General features: G+C 38.5%; 1 protein-coding gene across 6 annotated transcripts in view; it reads right to left on the bottom strand.

Moving 5' to 3' along the window:
- The window catches only part of ARSJ (arylsulfatase family member J), a 214108-nt gene that overhangs the window by 68963 nt on the left and 120925 nt on the right, over nt 1–24220 (bottom strand). For 5 of the 6 annotated variants that reach the window (XM_087737055.1, XM_087737054.1, XM_087737059.1 and 2 more), the window contains one exon: nt 2391–2441. The exons of the other annotated variant lie outside the window; for it this stretch is intronic. The gene's annotated coding sequence lies outside the window, so the exon portion shown is untranslated. The remainder of the gene's footprint in view (nt 1–2390; nt 2442–24220) is intronic. 6 annotated transcript variants of the gene reach the window in all.

Raw genomic sequence — 24220 nt, 5'->3', positions numbered from 1 at the left:
CCTGGGAGCATGCCACGAAGGCTGTTTCAGTCAAGAGGAATTCTGCTGGGATCTGATACTGCCCTAAATTTTGCTGAGGTCCAAACTAGCTTCAGTGCTGGAGTTATGGTATTAGATGATGTTGTCCAACATCACCTGCCCAGAAGTCTAAACTGGACACGTTTGTGGATTTCGTTTGTGAGTTACCTTTGATCACATGAGGTTGAAAACCTTGAATTACTTCATCTCCACTTACAACCCCTCTGCCCCAACCTAAAATCTTTGGGGAAAAAACGATGTTTTATCATCAGTCTAGTATCTACCAACAAGGAGCAATGGAAATGAAGCAGTAAATTCAAAGAAAATATTCAGTTACTACACTAAGACAAGCCTTGGCACATCCTAAGGTAAAACAGAGAATGGTATTTTTATAGCGGGTGTTTTTTGTTTTGTTTTGTTTTTTTTAAAGAAACAATGACAGCTAAGTTCAATGATAGAACATGGTATAAAAACTCCCCTGACGAACTGGCACAGCAGCTTTGAGCACAATCCCGTTTACAGCGCAAAGCAGCATATGTAGCCCCAGGCTGCATTTTCATGTTACAAAGATTTTGGTGACAATTCCCAGCTTTCCTCCGGGCACTTTCTTTTGACTTCAGGTTCAAGGGCACCTGTCCTGTGACAGTTCGAAAGGTTGCGCTGTGAATTGTCTTAGAGAAGTTTTTTGAGGCACAAAAATACAGGCCCATCAGCTCATCTATATCAGAAAAAGACCCTGCAGACAAATTAGACTGTGTTGGCACGAGCTAGGAGTGGTGAGCTACAGCGCCGAGGGCGCAGTGCCATGAAGTCCAGTTGCCGCCAATCTCTGGGCATTGTGAAACCAGGGCCTCAGCTAATCGAAATCAATGCGTGTAAATTCAGCTGTCAGCCACTGAAATTGCTGCACCTCTTTTCTCAGATAGCACCGTAATTTAATTAAGTGTTGATGTGTTTTGGGTGGAAGCCCCTCAGCAGCACTACTTCTGCATAAGCCATTTCATTTTAAAAAGGGTATGGGAACAGAGGCCTCTCCCATATTAGAGAAATATTTTGGAACGGAATTTGCATTCCACTTATCATTGTTTTCATAGTAGTTGGATTTAAACTCAAAGGAAAAAAAAATTGCATCACAAATTATATTCCTATAACTCATTACGGGTGACCACAAAATCAGTGGAAAAACTATTAACAGATTTCCCAATATTGTGGGATCATTAATTCATTTTGCCTCTGCTTTCCAGGTTTATAGAAGGGCAAATGTGGCTTGGTCTTTGCTTGCTACATATTAGATGGTCTCTGGTTGGCAGAGGGGGACAGTAAACTGCTGCTATAGCATACGTCCATTTTTCTGGTTAAAATTGTTGTGTTTTACATCTCAGCAAGCCTCTGGAGCAGATTAAAAATTAGCATGAACAAATCAAGATGCAGATTTACAGCTACTTCATTATATGTTTCTTCCTCTAAAAGAGAGAAACCACCCCCCTCTCCTCCTTGCATGTATCTTAGAATCTTTATGGTATCAAATGCAGGCCAAACGAACATATGGCAGTCGGATTTCTTCTGGATGAGGTCATTTTGAAGTGAGGTTTTTTTTCTCCCTCTACAGACATTTACATGCTGTCCTCAGAATTTGGCCATGACGTTCCAGATAAAATTATCACTTTCCCAGTCCTTAGTATCTTCTCAATTTTCTTTTTTAAGTCATCACTGGGAGGATAGCCATATCACTGCAGAATAGCTAACAGATTTCTTGGATTCTAGCCAAAATACTGTTTTGTAACTGCTTTTTGCTATGTTTTGGATTAATTTCACCCCTTGAGCTGCCAGCGTAGTTGGAGTTTTGGGGGTGTTTCAGGAATCATTTTTATAAGAGCATAAAATGACTTCTATAGCACAGTTATTCCTAGTTTTGAGAAAATTCAGGCAGCTCTTTTTGGAAAGAAGAATTAAGGTAATATTGCAGGAATTCAGTTTAAAAATTAACTATTTTCCGCAACAATAAAAAAAGCTAGCGTCAACACACGTTTCTCAGCCATGTATCATGTAAGCCTTGCTTCGGATAGGCTGTTCGCAAATAAGAAGATATGTTGGTCTATATGATCTACAGCAACTGGTGACGGAATTGCACACTAGCAGTGATTGTACTGGCATATGTTTTGTGATGCATCCTAGCTGGACCAAAAATACCAGGCATTGTATACAGGCAACGAAGAACCATAAGAAACAGGTTTGTGTGGAAGCACTAATTACAAAGATTGGATTGGATTGGAACTAGAGTTGGCAAGCAAAAAGAGACTATCAACAAAGATGAACTTATTCTGATTAAGAAAAGGGTAAAAGGAGAGTAGACCAATCCACTAATAACATACCTTAAATGATTTCTTTTCTCTCATTAGAAGACATCCTCTGTTTGCACATTTCTGTAAACAGAAGTGAATAGTCAATGCAGACAAAAAAACCCCAAACATTTTACTTAGTTATTATTACTCTTAATGAAAAAAACCCCAAGTAATTAGCAATAAAAGGCTTTATTACCTAAATCCAGCTTATCTTTTTAGCTTATGAAATCTTCTACTGAATTGCACATTAGCTCACATTCATGGGGAAAAGGTGCTCCACAAGGGCAGTTACAGGAAGGGATGAAGCCAAGAAATAGGGACTCCACTCTAAGGGGAGTGTTATCTGTGAATTTAGAGAAGTCCTTTAGCTCTCGCTATCTTATCACTCCCACTTGTGGAGCACTGACCTGCCCCACAGGTGCTAGGAGACTCCGTCAGCGTTCCTTAGAAATACTGAGATTTTCAGCTGAAAGGCACTACTAAAAATATTTTTGTTTCCATAGTAACAGCCTGAGCAATACAATAGTATGGCTCTTTGCAGGATATTGCCAAAAGATCATAGATGAGAAACCCTTACTTCTATCGCTATAGCTGCAATAAAGCAAAGGACCCACAAAGCCATTGCTATTTATATAACCATGCCTTGCTCTGTTTTGTACCTTTGTGCAAATCTCTCTGTTCTTTCAGTGCAAAATTCCAAAGACAAACTTTCCACGACTAAAGAATAACAGTAGCAACGGTACCTAATGCAGTCCATAGAAGTCCTATACTTCCACAGGTTTCATAGTAGTTACCAAAATGCTTTCTAATTCATTAATTTTAATACGACTCCAAGCACCTTTAGAGCCATATCAATATTTAAACTTGAACTATATCAATGTATTGAAACTATAGAGAGGCTTCCCTGACTAACTTCAATAACAGTATCATTATGATTGCTTGGGGTAAAAGATTTCATAAATACGCGCCCACAGATAGGCTTGGAAATTCATAACCAGCCTCCTAAATAAAAGTTGAATATTTTAGAACTGCTGAACACTCTGTAGCCCTTAGGGTTGTCGAGTGGGACTTAGTGGGAATTACTAGGAGAAAAGCCGTTACTGGAATCAAAGCATTATCATTCGTCAGCCTGAATGGATGTTAGACTTCACTTTCAATCCCGTTCTTGAAACCCTCCGCATAAAAACTAGAAATAAACTAGGAAATCTGTCATCTTGGCCTTTCTGAGAGCTGTGCTTGCTCATTAGCTCTGTCTAACTTGAATAAACATAGTTTTTGATACATTGTTTCGGAGTGAATAGCCTAGCTGGAAGAGAATTTAAGGAAGCTGGCTTCCAGTCCTTTGCTTTAAGTTATCCAATTTTCATCTCTAAAATTGGTCAGTCTGCCAAGGCTTCATATAAAAACGAAGGCAAAGTACAACTAAACGAGGACATTTCTTGAGAGTTTATCTTTTTTAATGATTAAAACAAGAGACCATTTGAATTAAAGTGCCTCCACTGTTTATTCTTTGTGTGGAGTGACTACATGCAGAAAGAGATTCGGTTTACATTATTGTTAGTCTGGCTGGAATTGAATAACTGTGGGCCAGTGTGCCTTGTTCAGCTATTCAAGAAATAACATTCAGCAAAATCTTTCTCCAAACATCTAATTGGCATCTCATGCTAATGTAATTAAATCAGCTTCAAACACTCATTTATTTGCCAAATTACAGAAAATACAGTAGAACACAGAGATATTGCCAGGGAGAACATGTGGACTAGCAAAAGAAATATAAAACTGCAAGACTAAAACAGCAGAAGCATTGTACTGAAAATAATAGTTTTCAATTAAGAAGTGAGGCTTTATCACTGAAGAGCTGATACTTATAATAACACGAAAGCTCTATGGCCATACTGACACAGAGAGAGGTTAACGTTAGTTGTTCCTTGTGAAGAATCTAAGTCCGGTTATTTTGGCTATTTTGTCAGGTCAAAAGTTCTGGAATTTAGTATCCAAAGTTCAGAGCCAAAGTCCACAACTGAGTTCCCAAATAAAAATGGGTGCATTCCCAAAATGATCTAGTAATTCCGTAATTTCAGGAAAAGTTTTCTTTAAAAAACAAACAAACAAAACATCCAGCTTTGAAACAGCAAAGCAGATGAGGTAAGACCTGAAACCGATGGGTACATGAAAAATGTAAGATTTTGTCATATAAAACCAGTTGTGGTGTAAAGGTATATATACAAAAGAGGAATTCTACGGGGACAGTAAGTACATACCTGTAATCTACCGCTAATACACATTTTCCGGTCTTGCAAAATACCATCTCCATGAGTTGTCCCACTATAGTTTTGAGTAATTTACATTCACCAAAGCACTTAATCATGTGATTTCAAAGGGATGTAAGCACATACTTAAAGTTAAGCCTACGTAAGTCCTTTGGTGGAAAGGGATAAACTTAAGCATATGCTTAAATGCTTATTGAATTGTGACCTACGCTCCTTTGGCATTTTGCCCGTTCTGCAGGGTTAATTTCAGGGTTTGTTTCCTTCGTCTGCCAGTGATTCAGTGTTTATCTGTGGTAAAATACCTCTCCACTTAACAGGGATATACCAACATCAGGCATATATATATAAAAAAAAAGAGTAAAATAATAAAGGTCATGTTTTAAGAACTTTTTCAAACTTGACATCACCTAACCAAGGCAGAAGTCCAATACAGAAGAATATATATGTTTTTTTCCCTATAACTCTGTAAACAAGGATTATCAATGATCACATTTTGCTGGGAAGTACACCTTCCCCTTTCTTCTATTTCCTTCCACATTAATCACCAATGTTATTCTGCTGTCTGAGAACAGAGAAGACCTCCCTCAACATCTGACCTCAACTGATTTTTGATCTCCCAGAACAACCCCTGGTCAGCACCTTGAGGCATAGCCCTCCGGTCCTTCACATCTTACTGATCCTGGTGAAGGAATTACTGGGTAAAATTTGGCAGTAGACTAGGTTGCAGTAAGACGTCTTGACTGTAAAAACAAAGGAGTCGGTTAAATTATTCCTGTCCCACTTCTCTGTAGCAATTAACTGTCAAAGCTAGAACTGCAGTAGTTATGATCCAACACAAAGAATCTTGAACTACTTTATTTAAAAATAGCATAGGAATAGAAGCAAGTAAGAAATTAATGTACATTCTTAATGTAAATATGCTACCAAAAGGAAAGCAAGCATTTTTTAAATTGTAGGAGGATTAAGTAAAAATAAAAACCAGAACAAGAAAATATTTTAGAAAAATAATGAAAATCTAAATTTGAGCAACTGCAGCAAACTAAGAGCCGAAAACACGCAGCATCTCTGGAAATTGATCTTGCAAGGATATAAAGTGCATTCTAAGTGTAGCTCGACAGGTCTTTCAAGGACTTAAGATACACAAAGGCAATCAAATACAGTTTTTTATATTTTTATTCAAAGAAACACATCCCATGCAAAGACTTAATTTGCCAGTTTTCAGCTTAGATTGAATCTTTACAGCTGAATTTGAAACTCTTCAAAATAAGGGTTTATATAATGGAAAGGCTGACACAACCTTGACTTCAGTGATGAGAACCACACCATCATATTTTCCTCTCTTGCTGGAGAAATTAGGAATGGTTTCAAGTAAAATTGTGGTGAAGAGAAAAATAATCAGTAGCTCTTTAGATGCATCTTGTAGAAAAATCTTTTGAGTGGCAAGTAAGATCAGATTATAAAACAGGATAAGAGAATAGCACATAAAATTTATGTTTGCCAGCATCATGGGAAATAGGAGGAAAGAATTTTGCTTTTCCTTGAGGCAGAGCTTCTTTGGACATGCACTGTGAAGGAAATGTAACTCGAAAGCAGTCAAGCTACTCTGAAGAAAAGTAGTAATAGGTGATGGTCATGCCAGAGAAAGAGGAAATGTCCTCTTCAATCATCTTTTGAGCAAGATGCTGTAGGATATCAACCAGAAATCAATTCCCTAGAAATTTCGCAACATGATCATTACTCCCAGGATTTCAGCAAACATCTCTAGGCTTCCCTGCAATTGCTTGCAAAATTAGGAACACTGAAACACTTCAGCAGCTGTATTTCTGCAACATTGTAGGAAAATCTGGTATTACTTCTGAGCTTTCATTTTTTAGTCTGTGCTTACAAAACCTTAATTTTCTTATGAAACACAGTGTGACAAATATTTTGGAATGGTTCTTTTTTTAAAAAAAAAACAAACAACAAACAAACAACAACAACCCACAACTGTGTTTTTTAAACTGTTCCTTTATGTTCACAATTGTCTTATGTTCCTTGAGGATATGACTGGGTCAGGACGTTTCTTCTGTGAGTGAGAAACTGCTCCTTATTCAGGTGGGCTAGCTGAGCACGCTTGGGAGGAAAAGGTTCAAGAAGCCACAAGGTAAATGAGACACAACTGGAAAGAAAGAAGTGATAGAAAAGCTCCTGAGGGACTCGATACAGCGTTGACAGTCAGAAAGTTTCTGAGTCCACTGAAATCAAGGCTACGAGCTAGGACCTGTCTAGTAAGGCATGGTGGGCAGGGAGAGACATGTATAAACTATTCTTGTTTCTGTTGAGTTCATATTCAAGATTGATTTAAAATCACTTCTATTTATATTTTCAATAAATCTTTCTGAGTTTGGACTGTAAAATCATCTTTGCCTCCTTTTAGGGAATTCACTACAGCAGAGAGTCTAGGATGTGCCCCTGCAAAATTCTGGCTGACTTTGGATACTCAGAGTCTCAGTCTGTGAGATTTACTTGTCTCAGTGACTTGGGGTGACCATAAGAATAAAAAGAAATCCATGCAAACACAGAGATTTTCATTGTTACCATATTCCCCAAATCCACAGTGGTGTTGATTTTCAGAAAAGCAACTGAGTGACTGAATGGAAATTGAGGGTTTCTTTTGGAAATTTAGGACAAGAGTTAAGCAAATAAACAAATGCTGTAGACCAGAACATTGAAACCGGTGCCAAAATAAACCCAGACAAATGTTGTAGTAATTCAGGCTCTGGAATTGTATATACAAGAGTGTTCACAAATATTTTTTACTCTTAAAACAATAACAACAACAGAAAGTTACCGCAAGTACTGTATGACTTATCTCATGGTTAATTCTTTAAAGTCGTAACAGTATAAACCATGGCGGTGTTATGCTGATGAGATTACATGACACATGCACTGCAAGCACAGCACGTTCCCTAAGTGTATCAGGCACACAGCTAAATTTCTAAAAGGCTCCCTAGGCACACCTTTGCTTCAAAGACCAGAACTCCTCCTGTTCCATTCCCTAATCTCTTAGGTAACCACAAAATAATTTAAGAACAAAACCAAACGGTTTAAAACATGCACTAAGATTAAATAGGACAGTTCTTATAAACGTACTCTAATTTTTTATTTTGCAAATACAGTACTTTGAAGAAGGCTTCTATGCATAGCTGCCCAGAAACAAACGGGTCGCTGAGGGGAAGGGCCAGGGCAAGAGGCGAAATATTCTGAAATGAAATAAAATGGGTTGGACAAAATTGAAGATCAAAGCTCAGGTAAATCATGCCGCTATAAGTCCATGTAACTTCACTAAAGTCAATGGAGGCGCACATGTTTTTGTCCTCATATGATCGACATTCTTGCAAACCCTCCTGGTGAGGAAACTTTCCCCTATGTCTCCCCAAACCCTGAATGTACAGCAACTGTTTGACATTCTGCACATTCAAAACCTGAATTTTTCCAAGGAACTAGATTTAAATGATCATTGTTAAAAGCCTCTCTTTACTTTTTTGGTATCAAGCTAGAGGTCCGTTCCACATTATACATTTTCTGCTTGTCTGGAGCTAAACGTGGAGGAGCAGGCTGCTTGGGAATGACAATATGAGCAAACATACAAGTTGTGGGAGACTGCCCACTGGTACAAGGTGAAATCTAAACCAATCTAAACAATCACAAAAAGCAACAAGCAAATTTTTCTCAGAGTCAAAACCTGTATTGCTTTTTTCCTCTCCTTCTTTTATTTTTCTGCACCTCTGCACTTTTTCGGTCTGGTCATGGCTGGAAGCAAAAGATTGACTTTTGCCAAAAAACCTGTTGTCACAGGATTTCCAGTACATTTTGGCAGGTGCAAAAGGTAGTTCGCTGCATGTGAATATCTGTCTGTTTATCCAGTTAAAGTGAAAACTCTAAGCCTTTAGAGATTCCTTCAGTGCAAGTTAGAATATGAGCCTAAAGCAATTTCCTTCCTTTTATGGAAGAGTCAGGGTCACCTTCAAGTTCAGCAGAATCCAGAAGGATTTTCAGCATAAGTTTATTTCTTGTAATTTCTATTTCCTTAGTTCCCTTTCTGTGATTTAACAATTGCAAAAGTAGCTATAGTTTACCAAAGCATGAGGATGCAGTCAAATATAGGAACCTATGTTAATAACGCTAATAATCAAAATGATCTGATCTTGCTTTTTATTGGAGGTTTCTGAGAAAATCAGTCTTATATATATTTTCCAAGAACTGACGTTTATTAATCATAGTAATACTTATTTTTCTAAAGAGTAAACATCTCATACTGCTTTCTAATACACGTACAATTTCCTTAATTTTTTAAGAACAGCAATAATGCACTTAGTTTTCTGTTCTGTGTTATTGCTACAGGCTGGATTAGCACCTGCATACAGAAATACTCTTGCAAAAATGCCAAGCTGAGTGACAAAAATAAAGCAGTGTACAAAATACACAGTTTTCTGGGAAAACCACCAAGCCTACAGATCTCACTTCACTTTAAACCATTTATAAAAGATCCTTTTAAAGGGGATTCTCCAGGCCCTTATTTACTCTGGGGTTTGTTTTTATTTTTATTTCCAGTGGCACAGAAATCTTTCAGAAATGTCCTATAAAGTTATAGCAGGTGGTTGTCTTCCTGAGAAAAAAACATATGAGAGAGAGGTTTTTTCAAGTTTCAGTATCTCTCTCCTACTTCAAAGTGTGCTTTAGTAACCTTATAAAATACTCACAAAAGTAATCAATTTGCTGAGATGATCTTATACTGAAAAATAAATGACTCAATGTTGTTGGTCTTGTTCTCAGTTGCTAAGAAGCTGGATTTTAGATATAATTTCTGGTTTTAGATTTAATGCTTCCCTGAGTGCTTAACTCAAAAGAAAGTTCTTAAAAATATTAAGAGGTGACGTGCAAGAGGATTATATATGGTCTACTTTGTTATTAAATAGGCCCTTGCTTACCCCCAAGAATATCACAACCTGCTTATTATTAGAACTATAGGTATATATATTATATAAAGTCCATCCACACATGTAAGATGTGCATACAAAAATACAGACAGTATGTTTAAGACTTCACATGCAGTAAGTATGTTCATGTTTACAGTAGCAGAAAATGCTGTTCCACTTGTACCACTAAGATACAAAAGTGACATCTTTTAAAACGTATGTTGATAAAAAATGTATCTCGTAATATTTCTGGTTTTCACATTACTTCCTAATATTAGCCATTTTTAATTCACAGCCTGTCCTAGATAGTGTATACACTACATATGGGTTTTACTGTGAAGCACAATAAATTTTTTTTAACTTCTTAAAGCAAGTCTTATAATAAAATGCATTCAAATGAATGTGAAATGTTTTTACTGGCCTTTTTGGGTGGCACCCAGTTATGGCTGTTGACTATACTGTAACACCATTTCAAGTACTACTTCCAGTATATGTAAAATCATTTGATAGATGTAAATATAATTCCTGGAGCGTGCATCACAACGTACAAGTGTTACACTTGTCATTCTAAGCATAGAGGTTATACAAGGAATGAAACTGGGAGTAATATTAGGTACTCCCTGTGAATCAGGACTGTAGTAAAGCAAGCAAATATGAAAGACCATGCTGGTTATTACACTGATTTTGTCCTATAAATAAAGATAGCTTTTTAGTCTCCAGGGATGGCAGCTACTGAAGTGTCTAAAAAGTACAGATTGCTTTGGATAACTTACGTGGAATTATATCACAGGGCAAACAGAATCATTTCACAACAGTGGTTAGAGAAAAAAATAGCTTGTATGTACCACAAATGTGTAAAAAGCAATGGAAAGTTAAGAGACAGAGCTGAGTGAACCTTTCAAAGCCCTTGAGCCCATTTGGGGTGCATTCTCTATTCACCTTCATTTGTACATGCAGTACTTTCATAGCTGGCCTAAACCTTTGCTGCTTTTTTCCTAAGTCTACGAGATGCTTCCCATCAAACACCATTTTCTCTGTATTCCAGCCTCCCCGTGCTCTGTTTTGTGCCTCCCTTTTCCCAGCCCTGCCTTCTCCTCTCAGGCCTCCAGTCCATTCCTACACGCTCTGTGCAGGTCACCCATTTCCATCAGGTCATCAGCAATATGCACCCCTTCAGTTGCAGAAGCACATCCCTTCAAACAAAAGGAAAAAAACAGTGTTTTGTAAATTATTAGGGAAGCTTTTAATTGTTCTGCAAGATTCCAGAAGTACACTGGTAATTAAACGACTGGGTTAACGGACTAATAAAAATAACAGGGACCAACGTTGGCAATGTGATCCTTATTAAAGGCAACAACAAATTGCCCAGCAAAAGAGCCTCTCAGTCTGAGATGTAAGTTCCTAAAAAACCCTCCCTGGGTACCAAAACCCAACTGACGTCAACGGCAGTTAGGTAGCTCTCTTCCCCTGAAGCTGTTTCTCCAGTGAAACATTACGTAAAATGCTGCCAGTATTTATCGGCCCGGAGTTGAAGCAGATTGTCAGCCCCGGGTAATCTTTTGAAAATTACAGTGAACCTGCAAGTAAGTCTAAAAACACCCTTCTCTTGCGGCATCAACTGGGTGGAGGCTTTTCTATTCAGATCTGAGCTTTGCCACTGTGCATCCAGCAGAGTTTTTGTTAAAAGACAGAAAGGGAGGAAGAAAACAAAATGGGTGTAACTTCTTTGGGATTTGCCATTTGACTGGGTGGTAAAAAGCTGAGGGCAAAGCTTGGAGAGTTGTGAAGGGAACAGAAAGCTCAGCCAAGCTGTTCCTCTGTTTAAAAAAGAATAAAAGAAGAAAGAAAAGAGATGAGTTTACACTACTGATAGGAAGCCAAATTGCTTGAAGTGTTTAGGTGTTCTACTTCAAGCAATTTAGGGAAGGTCTCTGAAATGGCTGAGGCAGTCTGACAACTTCTGCCACTACAGATGGTGGCTTTCACGCTGCTGCACGGTCCCACCTTTTCCTAGGCTAGATCTCTACCCGTCAGCTGGGACGAACGTGACTGTGCACGGTGAAGAGCAAGAGCGTACGGTGGTGAGGGGAGAGCCAGAGCGGCAATTTCGCTTTCAGCAACAAGGAGCGGTGAGATGAGCTCACCATCCACCTAGAGAATTTCTGCCTTCGTTGAACTCATTCAGAGAAAAGCCTACATGCCTCTGAGAACCCGGACCAAGACCTTAGCACCTTTCCTGTTTCCTGAAGAGCCATTTTAAGAAAGCATTAAGCACAGCTGAAATCAGAAGAAAATCTGCCTCAGAAACACAGAAGACTGATCCACGTACAGCCATGGAAACCACCCATAAAAAAGTGAATTGACTCACATACCAGTTTAATAAAACACCTCTGGCTCCAGCATCCGACTCATTTATAATAGCTGCCTGGTTTGAGAGAGATAACTACCTGGTCCTGCACCTCTTTACTGGTATCCTTCTCTACTGTAGGAGGCTCAGAACATCTGTACCTATTCAAAGGAATTTTGTTTTATTTTGGTAGCAGGATATGCAGTTCTTCTGGATAGGAAATGAATGTTAGATATTCACTCTTGGCCAGGAAACATCAATTCAGTGGGAGGAACTTGGGGTGGGAATAAACAATGATGTTTAATCTACCTCTTTCTACATTCTCTTATTTACAGTTTTTATTGTTGCCTTTTGCCTGATTTATAGAAAACGGTGTGTTATGGCTGGTGTTATATTTTTACCAAGTGCACATTCATTAATACTTCCAATGGTAACTAGATTATTCTGAAATCTTTGGAAGTCTAATGGACCAGATAGAGACCAGATACTTCACTAGTCAAAATAACTACTGACTTCAGTAAATATATTGCAATACCAGTACCAAAAAGCAAAGACCGTTTCCTCAGTGGAGACATCACACGTTGGTTTAGCTCGTATTTCAACAATTGTATCGAAATTCTCCTTCCCTCAAGAATCTAGGCTACTCTCATTTCCTAGGGGCCCAAGGACTGTTACCCAGCATATAGTGGTCCTAGCCAAAATGAAGTACCTAGATGGCTCGTGAGTAAAGCCTTGATGCGGCATGTTTGGAAGAAGCTAGCTTTTGAAATATTTAATAATAAACCACGAGGCATCCTGCTTTTGCAGACAGATTTTTACAGCACTTTATTCACTTTGTAATCATGTTCTGGTGCACCAAAAAAGAAGTTGTTATTGAGAAATTTGAGCACAAGACATATTGTCAGGTCTGTAGAGCAAAATATGTGGCAAGACTGTCAAGGGTAAAATCGAAGCTGGTGTCTAATTGCCGTTTTAACAGAATGGCTTGCTGCTATGTCGAATGCAAAAAGTTCAATTATTTTTATATTTGAAAAGCAACGCTTAACATTCAATTAACATAGTGCATTTTCACCACACAGTAAATCCACAGGCATTTTGATTCCTGCAGTGGCAAGAACGGGATGTGCTTTGAGAAATGGTTTTAGAAACAGAGAAAGAGAGCACCAGAAATTAATGGCAGGAATATTTTTGGAAGGTTCACAGTAGCAAGACAGTTAAGAAAAAACAAACCACGCTTTTCACAAGTTATTAAGTTTTTTACTTTGTCATGGCAAATTGGATTTGCTGGGATTTGGAGCGATTGGGCCTAACCACTGGGAGATTTTTAAAAAGAGTAAATAATATGTTTGATTCAAAATCAACAGCAGGAGCATAGGAAAGTGATTTTGGCTCAAATACTGAATTCATGAGGTAGAAGCATTTTGCTACAGTCTCTTAATGGCATCGTTTGCATTAGAAAATATGACAAGCTTCATGTTTCTCCTGCTCTGAGAAGCAAGTAAGTTCAAGCACAAAAATGTCAGATCCGTATATCCAGATTTGTTTTACCAACTATATATTCATGAGCACAGTATAGTCCTAGGTAGAAATATGTCAGAAGATTAGCAAAAGACAGCATTTTCTTGAGTCATCTATGCCAAATAACATTGTTTCTGGTTCTCTTACTCAGACTGAGGGACTCTTCTGCAACTTTTTGGAAGATTTGGAAACTCAAACATCAATAGATTAAAAACATATTTTTCCAAAAAATTATCATTTTTTTTCTTTCAAATGATCCCTGTTATGTACTCAAACGAATATTTCATCAAACAAAAATAAACTGTTTATGCCTGTTACCCACGAACGTCTGACAGTCAGATATTTATTTTAAATATAAGTTAAGAATTTTGAGAAAGGCGTTATTAGAAGCAATGAACAATGCAAGGTAAATTTCTGGTTTTACTGTAATGAATATTTATGAAATATTTCTCAAAGGGTTTGCCCTGTTCTTTACAGTATATCCTCGCTCATATTTTTAAATATGATGGGTTTTGCTGAGTTTTCATTGTTCATATCATGGAACCTCGATGAAATCGTGTTTCTTACAACCCTAGCTATTTTCCAGCTCATGAGTCAAGCAGCTGACTTGTTTTTAAAAGACAGACATTTGAGACATATTCTGGCTTGGGTATTTCTGTAGAAAGGATGTTTCACCAGAAAATTTTTACTTTCTTTTCTGAGACATCATTCCGTTAAAAATATCGCTAGAGCGCTGATAACCAACCTTTTCTTTATTACCAGCGGCAAGAAGAAGTGGCATCTTATATGCATCAACGCACTGTGAGGAAGCAGAAGAAAAACTACCATTTGTGTGTTGCATGGTGGCAGGGAAAGAAAAATGAAGTAGTATGGGGAAAACAGTGCAGGAAAAAAATCATAAGGGAGATTTTAAAGTTTTGTGAGACCTTGTAAGGCCAGTGACTTTAAGAGAGAATGGCCTTAGATTATAATCCTTCCTTAACTTTAGATGACAGAATATGTGATATCAGGAGAAATTTTCAGCGTCAGAAAATGGTCTCAAATACTCTTCCATCTGAGCCCAATATAGCCTCAAATAGGTGGTCCTGCAGAGTAAACGGTACGGAGAAAGACACCCTGGGAATGAGCCAGTTCTGGGAATTTCTACATCAGAAATGCAGGTGAGAACACTATGAAGAAATCTAACATGTCTACATGTCTGCTAGAACCAGCTGAATATTTGCTTTTTTTTTTTTTTTTTTAAATGAAAATATGCAGCTCGTGGAAGCTGAATCAGAATTAGAATAGTTAAGGATGGAAGGGACCTGTGGAAGGCAGAGCTAGCTTCTCACAGATTCAAATGTGTTTCCTGTGGAAAAAACCCCACACACTGGAAGACAGTAAGTCATTGGAAGCATTCTATAACAAAATTATACAGGGAAAAAGAATTATAACCTAAAACTTTAGCTCCAACCTCTAACACTCAATAGTTCCTCTCAGAATGAACTTCCAGAGTTTAGCACAGACATAGGTGTTTCACCTCGTCTCCTGAATTGGAAGACTTATGTATATAATTTTCAGCCTGATGAAAATGGCCCCCATCATCATGCTGGACTATGTACGCAGTGGGCTGGCAAGCAGAAGGAGAAACCTTGGCTGAGACTGCCGGGGAAGTTGGTCTCCCCACATCAGAACTGAGGAAATTGGCAAACCACTGGCAGGAAGTTAATCGTTGTGGCTGCCCACAGCTGGTTGAAATGCTGTGGAGCTTTCGGGTTCACTTCCCTAGCCTTTTCATGTCTTTGCTGAACTGTGCCAGGTCCGTAACCACTGAGGAGAGTTAGCGCGTTCCTGTACTCCAACTACAAATGCATTAATCCTAATACAAAGAAACTCAGAAAGCAAGTCAATGTAAAGTGAATTCACCTAGTACTGATTAGCACTCTCAACTCTCTACCTTCAAATCCTCTACACAGGGAAGACGAGGCTTTGGCAATGTAAGCTGTCAGGATCATATCGCACATCACACCACATCAAATATCACCATATCACACCATATCATTAGGATAGAAAGACTACCTGACACTGAGGAAGAAGAAATATAAATCTGGATATCGTTCAGATTGTATATATTTACTTTCTAAACTTCTCATCTTTTATGGGGAATCTTAAAAATATAGGCAGTGTTGTTCCATTTTTAGAGATGGAGAACCTAAAGCACAGGTGACACAGCAAACTCTCAGAGAAGCCCAATCCTTCTACTCCTCCTTTTTCTTTTAATGGCAGTACCATTAAAAAATGCTACCTGCTATATGAAGCTGTTGTATTTCTCCTTTTTGATAGTAGGAATGCCACACAGAATCAGATATTTTATATTAAGGGCTATTTAGCTCATTTCTGAAAACTACCGGAAACATTTTTGTTCTTTAGTGACTTCGTCTGATTAAGATAATAACTTACAGAAAATTTATTTCAAATTTACAATCTCATTACTAAATTCTAAACCATCAAATACCAGACAAAGAATATTTTTTTTTTACTGAGTTAACTCTAATCATATATTCATGACTTGGTGTTATCTGCTAATTCATTAGGACTGGCTCCTATACTACCCACTGATTACTGCCTGACATACAACACGGAGTCATTAAAAATTTTTAACTGAAGTCCTATAAACGAATCCACAACAAATCTTAAACAACTTGCAATTTATTTATTGTGTTCCCTGTGTCCCTGCATAAGCAATTTGCATATTTTGTTTCTATGTATGAAACCTGTAAAAAGTAGTTTTTATTTAAACACCAGTCTACTGTAAGGACCCAAGCTTATAGACTCAGCTCTTCCACCAAAAAATTTGGACATAACCATTTTAAGTACATTGTGTCTGAGGTGTATTAGGAAATCACAAACACAGAGCAGGACGCACGTACCTCCTCACAGAGTACAGGTACAACCAAATCAAAATAAAATGCAAATTAAAAACGTGGCGATAGCTATGAGGTAAAATTACTTCCAAACTTCTACCTACTACTTAAAAAAAAAAAATTTAGGATAATCTCTCACTTTTGTAGAAGTTACAATGACTGATGTTTATTGTTGCTAGATGAGCAGCTTTGCACCTGGCTGCATTTATTCATATTTTACGTATATAGATCCGGCTTCCCAAAGTTCCATATTGCACTGTATGACTGTCCTGTCCCTATCATTATTTTCCATTCCACGAGCCTCAGCCTATTTTATCAGCAACGACTCAATGTTTGCTTCCAAATCATTGCTGAGAATGTCACTTTGCCTGGTGACTGTCTCTCCTCCGTAACCCACACTTTGCATCTTGCACTTAAACAAACAATTATATTGCTTGAGTAGTTAAGTTGGAAGCTCTTTCTTGTCATTGTATTTGTTTATTGGAACCAGGTTTCATTAGCATTTCTGTAAGACAGAAGACTGCATCAACAGATTTAAAGCCTGCCAAAAACATAAAATCCAGTGAAGAAAATAACCCCTAAGGGATAAAATGATTCAGTGCCTATAAAGGTACCAAGTTCTGTTACCCAGCTGGATTTCTTTTATAGAATTCTGCTCTATAAAGCTACTCACAATGTAATACTGGTGCCATTGGGCGAGACCTCATTATCTGGGAGATAACTGGACTGCTCTACAAGGAGGGGGAGAGCTTGGGGCCACTGGGTATGTTAGAAGAGTGTTTCATTTGAGAAGTGTCAGGTCAAATTGCTTCCACTTCTTACGTTATCCAACTGTGACAAATATTAGTACATGTGCTAGGAAGAACAACAGGCTAAACAAATAATTTTTAAAAGTTATCTTTCAAGCTTAGGGTTTTTATGCAGTATTTGTGTTTAGTAGGTATAACAGACAAAATACCTGCTAGGAGAATCTTTCTCATCAAAAGCCAGCACTGACAGCAAAGCTCGAGTGAACAGAGTAAGCAATATGCATAACTGTTGCCAGCCACTCCATGCAATACAGTGTGTCTGCAGGGTTGAGACAGAGGGGAAGAGAAAGGGAATATTCCTGATAGTATTGTAAATATTTATGTTACACCAAAGTATCCTCAGCAGCTTAGGCAGAGGTTCATAAAACAAGAAGATCGAAAAGTCCTACGTTCTGCCAGATCAAGTTTGGCAGAACATGACCAAATAATTTACAAATTATATAAAGAGATCACGCCACTCATCCTTGAAATACAGCAGTCTCTGGACTGAATAGAGGCAGCCCTTTATATGATGCAGTTACTTAGGAAGGACAGAAAGGTTCACTTGGGGGGGGAAAAAATCACTGGTTAGCTACCCTGCTCTTCCATACAAGTTCTATTTTAGGCTCTGCATTATTTCAGTATACCTCCGCAGATCACAAAGGAGGTAGATTCCAGATAAATACGTGCATTATAACTGATACAGTTCAACATACAGATTTGATGTGTGCTGCCCAGTATCAGTGTCTAGGTTACATATTACGAAATAACAGGCTTAGCAAGAGATCAGAGATGGACAGCAGCTAGAGAATAAAGAGGCACGTATCTTCCACTCCTCTCTACACGTAAGGAAATGTTGTCACTGCTTGGGTAAGTACTAAGAGATCAGGAAAGTACATATAAAGATCTCGCTGATCCATGTGGAAAATTGTATTAGGTTCATGCCGAGTGCATACATTTTCAGGCATGAACTGGCAGAAATCCTGAATACTGAAAGCAGGCATTGGCCAGATAAGGCTTTTCGTTTCGTAGTTCAGGACGATTGGATCTCCCTCTCACTATCAAGCAAGAGTTAGTGGCCACTGTCTGGTATATTCTGCCATTCTTAAAAGGCCAACATACAGTGATTGTAACTGTAATGTCTAAATAATATATCTTGCTGTTCATTAGTATATTCATTAATCCTAACAAAAAATGGTTCATACTACTGTCTCCACTTTTCGGACGGAGAACTAAGGCCACATCTATACAGACCTGTGTGAGTGACAGGCAGAGAGCATTAGCTTGAGCATCGCATCACGCAAATGTAGCCATACATTTGTTCACAGCCAGCCAGGCTACAGCATGGCCTGAGATTTAACGCCACTTTGCACATGCTTACGTGGGAAAAAGCATAGGAACCGACCTGAACCAAGTCAGTCAAAAGAGAGAACGAAGAGTGGAGGCCCGACTCCACGGCAGGTCCTGAGCGTTACAGAAGGAGAGTTCAGCCTGGCAGCCTCCCAGGGTAAGCAGCTTGGCTTGTGCTCCTGCCCGGTGACATTCAGTCCCAGGGGATCATTTGTGAGTACTCGCAGAGCGGGATGCAGACCAGACGACTCCTGAGCCATCAGCAGCCCCCTCCCATCCACTCCCTTCGGAGGGGTCCCTCGGGGCTCCGCGCAGCCCGCTGCCTCCATCAGGCAGCAGGGAGATGGCCAAAGTGAGCAGTATGCGTGCAAGCAGTAAATCCAGCTCTGGAAATGCTGGACCTCTACACATGCGTGGAAAGTCCTGGCATGCAGTAAGATAAAGATGGGGAACGGAGAAGGTTATTTTCTATAATCCCCAAAATGAAAAAAAGTGAAACAGCCTACAGAGAAGCAACTGTGCTGAGTGACTGGCACAGACATCTCGGACTGCCGGCTCCTGGGAGGTCTGTATGAAGTGATTTCTGAAAATAGGCACCTTAGTGGAGATAGTTTGTTTGCTTTTGAAGTCTGGGTTACCAGGTACAGTGCAAATTCCTTAGGCTCAAATACCATTAACTGAGCAAGACAGTTAATTAAAAAATGTTAGAGAGAAAAGGAAAAGGCTCATAAGTCAAAAAATCTGTCTTGGAAAGACCACTTCTGTGAATAAAACTATTTCTATAACCAAATGTTTACCTTTTGCCTTTGCTCATTTGAACTGACTATCTGTTCAAAACCAACCTCCAAACTTATCCATTAAAACAATGGAAGTTCTGTAGTGACCTTTGTTCTCGCTCCCTGAAAATTGCTGATCTGCTTTTGTGAGCAAAAACTCTCAACTAAACATCGCTCCTGGGGCAGACTAACTTCTCACCTCCACAGGAAACTAGTACAGCAGGTAGCAAGCTGCGGCATGCATTCACAACGCAGGCATTGCGCACGTACGGCATTAACGTGCACCAAGAATGATTCTTTGGAGCACTGTTCACTTCATGTCAAGGCGCGACAAAAATATGCACGTAAGGTTTTAATACGCAGTAATTACGTGCAGTAAATCCACACCCTTGGTTACTGTGTATGTGCTTTCTTGGATAAACAAACCCTAGAAGGAAAGTCTCTGGCTGTAAAATTACAGGCCATTGCAAACAGGTGAGAGTAGAAACAAACTTAGCCAAGGTAGTGGCTGTAATTTCCATTATGAACAGAATATGGCTTCCTTGGGGTGACTTTATCTGTGGTCAGATTGAGTCAGCCACAAAATAGCAAACATTTAACCCCTGTGCTACAGTCTCCAGCTAGGCTAGCAGTCTAGTCATAGAGAGTTTGAATAATTGGCCAAAGGCAGCAGCATAGATCGGGGGCAAGGCAAAGCAGATAATGATTTCTGAAGACTGTGCACATGTAGGAACAAGGCCCCAAAATTTTCTCAAATTGCTCACTAATACAGATTCATTGTCTGTCGTCATTACATTTATGCTACAATTCTTCACATTCTCTTTTCTGATTGAAGTCACTGAGAAATTATTCAGAATATATAAACTTATGTATCATGTATCTGGTTCCTCATAAGAATGTGAAAGGAATGTGAAAGATTTCAAAAAGTTCTGATTTCTCATTATTATTATCTCCTTGATGGGTTTTCAATCCTTCCTTTTTCCTTTGGCACAACTGTGGGAGGTTGCCAGAAGGACGGATTTTGACAGCTTTGGCTCTTTTTATTTATATTTATGAAAACTAGCTATGCAAAACAGAAATCTTTTTTGCTTTATAAATTATAATGAATATCTAGGAATGCAAATGAGCATATGGGTACCGTGCCACTGGAACAGAAAGAACAAGATGTTCTTTCGTTTAGAATTGAGAAGAAACTGCCTACCTGGCAATAGGAGCCAGTGCATAAACAAGTAGCGGTTTCCTATGTGATTACAGAGGCCATAAAACAAGCAAACTCCGAATCCTTATACTTCCAAAACTAAGCTCACATCACAGGTACAACACAACATCTCACTGAAAAGCCATTTGATTTTGTGTTTCTCCTTTCTAGTTCAGGGAGCAATGTACTTATAATACGCCCGTTACCCTTATAAACCAACCGGTATAATTGAAGAATATCCTCTTTGAATTCTTTTTATAAGCAAAACACATCAAACTGCACAGATTTTAGAGATTTGATGACACATAGTTCATTGTATCATTTCCACGAAGAGAAAACGCACGTTGTTCTAAAGCCTAAAGTCAGATCAGACAACGGTAGCATATCTGCAACAACAAAGTCGTGCTCACAGGAATCATGATGCCATAACAGTTCTACCAGGCACAAGGAAACAAAACACAAAGACTGCAGAACAAAAAGCAATAAAAATAAGTTAAGCCAAGGCAGAATAAGGAGGGGGAAAAAAAAAGTATTTAGCTGATTCTGCTAGCAAATAAGAACTCTCCATTAACGGTTTCTTAGATCTCAACTGCACCATCTCCCATTTGCATGTGGATGCAGTGGTTGCCCTTCAGAAATCGGTAAGGTGAGAGAAAGTACTATTCAGGATTGATGTACCAGTTATGTGGACCATGAGGCTCTAACTTGTATGTGAGATTCCAGTCTTCTCTTGTTTTTAATTCTGTAGCGTCCCACTGGACAGAAGATGTATTCTCTCCTTTAAAAAGCCTTAAAATCTACATCATATCAGACTCTATTCTTAATTCTATTACTCTTTCTTTTATATTTAAAAGCTGTGGAAGGCCACCCAACGCTTTTGTCAGAGTACATACAAAGGTCTACGTTTTCTTTTTCCTCTGCACTGATGCAAATAAAAAGCAGTGCTATTTAAGACAGGCATAAATAAAAGAAAAAAAAACCAGAACTTTCAAATAAAAATGAATGGCATACTTTATTAGGAAAAAGAACTTCCAAATCTCAGAATGGATAACCAGGGACTGTGGCCAAAAGAAAGAGATGAATAAAAGCCAGCATGAATTTGTTAGGGAGAAATCAGGCCAAGCCAATTCAATTTACTTGTAGAGCAAAGTAACAAGTCCTATAAAAAGAGAAAAATTTGCAAAAGCTTTCAACATTTTTTGAACTGGTATTCTTATGAACAAATAAAAAGAGCCTGAACTAGAGAGCTAATACAGGGTGGATGGAGAGGCTGTTGGAAAATTTTCCACAGAATTGTTATCAATGGTTCATTATTAGAAGGGCACAGTTTGCATCATGTAAGCTCCAAAGGAACCAATACTGGCTCTGGTGCTACTCAGTACTTTCAATGATGACTTGTATGATGGGACAGGGCATATATTTATGAAGATGATATCAAACTGGGGTGAAGTATGTTGAGAGGGCAGAATTAGAATACAAGTGAAAGGGCCTGCCCTCCTCTTCCCTGTGATTCAGCAGGGACCAGTGCATGCGACTTTATTTATTTAGAAATTTTTAGCCTACAAATATAGGCTAGAGAAATGAAAGAGATGTGGGATCACGAAGAGAACACAAGTTATGGTTGAATTTAAAAACAGTATCATAGTATTCACAAGATATAAAAAAAAAAAATCTTTGAACTTAACACTGATTAGACCTCCACTAGAGCACTATGATCAGCTTGGATTCTGCATTTCAGTAAAAACTTGGAACAATCAGAAAAAGTTCAGAGGGAATCAGCAGAAACTGTAACAGGCCTAGAAGACATGGCCCCCAAGGAAAGAATAAATGAAAGTGCTGTAAAATGGAAGACAGTGATTCTCTTTATTCACATATATGTTGGGTAAGACAAGGAAAAAAAGGATTGAACTGGATCAAGAAAGATTGATGAAAATCTTCATATTATAAAAAGCCCTGCAACAGCAAGATTGGTTCAGGAGGTTTTGGAATATCTCCACTGGAAAACGAAAAAGGAGGTAGACAACTGTGTCAGGAATGAGAAGTACATTTGGTACATCCTTGGGGCGGGGGGAGGGAATGGACTAAATGATCTCTTGAAGTTGCCTCCAGCGTTGCGATTCTCTAATTTCATGGCACATTCCTTTATACCATAGAGCTACATGTTTAACTTTTTACTGTTTAGAGCAGTTCTCTCAGGAATTATATAATTTTCTTTTATTATTTACTCTTATTATAGTCCATTCACTTCGTGTTCGGTATAAATATCGCAATATTGCACTCTCCTACTTGAGCTTTTTGCTTTTGTTTAAACTTTTCCCTGGGTAAAATACCCTTTTCAATAAAGCATGGCAGCAGTAATAAATGACCCACAGCAAGGGGAGAACTGGAACGGGAATCATATAACAGGAGGAATTCTCCTGTTTCACAGACGTTCAATTAATTTATTTCCAACAGGAGAACTCCATTTCCCTCTCACCAGTGCAAACCCCGGGCCTGTCCCTACAGCTGTGGTTCAGGAAACGCTCTTACAGTACAGACTCAAATAAATACTTCACAATTTCCTACTGACACTTCCTCTATAGTTAAAGTGGTTCCTCCGCCAAATGGCTAAAGTCACAGAGTTCACATTAAATTTCACTATATCCATCAGCAACAACATGTGGAGTTTCAACATTGCGGGGTGTTTACAGAAACCAAAAAAAAAAAAAAATCTTACTGAAACATAGTGGATGCAAGCCTAACAGGTGACACCGCTTTTCTAAATCCAAGGCACCACCCGCTGCTGATTCACCCATAGCTATTACCATTTCTTTCTAGCCTGTATATGATTAATAACACAACATTCATCTCCTCCAAGCATTCTTGTCATGTAGCTCCTCACCTCAGTTCTGAGGTGCTTCCCGTTCCCTCTTTGCACCACGCAAGTCTCAGGCCCAAACCGAAAACTGTTGATTAGCACCATCTCTCAAAACTTAGATCACATAAGGACCAAATTTTGAAACATTTGTACACAGCATAACTTTTGCCACACCTTAAATATGTTGAATCTTTATTCTTTTAACGGCGGAACACTGCACATGGAAAAAGAGAAATTCCTCTAATCTTGATCTTTTATAACATCTTCAGTTCAGGAAACAGAAAACGCTTTACTAATATTTATGAATGAAGACTCATAATGCTTTTGCATTTTCCCCATGCACAGATCACTGACAAGAGGAAAAAAACAAGAAGAGGTAAGTGATTTTTCAGAGTTACAGAATGAGCTGATGGGAACACTTATTTTTAACCGCTCTTCACCTGGATTCTGCTATTACTGCAGCAGCCCTCACGAAACATATCCCTGGGATTCTCAAAGTATCTTTAGCATGTAAATCCTTTTACATTTACCACTTTTTATGCAGGGGTCATTCCCTTTCACTGAAATACCACACATGTTTATTTGTCTGGGTCACTTTATCTCAGTCTGTTCCTCCTTTCTTGGAGTAAGTTTTCACGGAGAAATCTTTAAGAGTGCCTACTGCAGAATCTCTCTTCATAAGGAGCTGGAAGTACTGGTTTTCCATTGTCTTTCTGAACAAGTTTTTTCCTTCCAAATACAATTTGGTTTCTTGCTTCTTTAAAAAACACTCAGATAAAATACCACTTTTATTACAATGATGCCAACATTTGCAAAAGAAACTTGTACTTTTTTTTTTTTTTTTTTTTTCCTGTCCTAAGAGAGCTTAGAGGGAAGAAAGATTTTTTTCAGGGGT

The sequence above is a fragment of the Nipponia nippon genome, unplaced genomic scaffold (assembly GCF_047370975.1).
Source record: "Nipponia nippon isolate SJK-2023a ecotype South Korea unplaced genomic scaffold, ASM4737097v1 scaffold_6, whole genome shotgun sequence".
Classification (NCBI taxonomy): domain Eukaryota; kingdom Metazoa; phylum Chordata; class Aves; order Pelecaniformes; family Threskiornithidae; genus Nipponia; species Nipponia nippon.
Note: the sequence above shows the minus strand (reverse complement) of the source record. Positions and strands in the feature narration are given on the sequence as shown.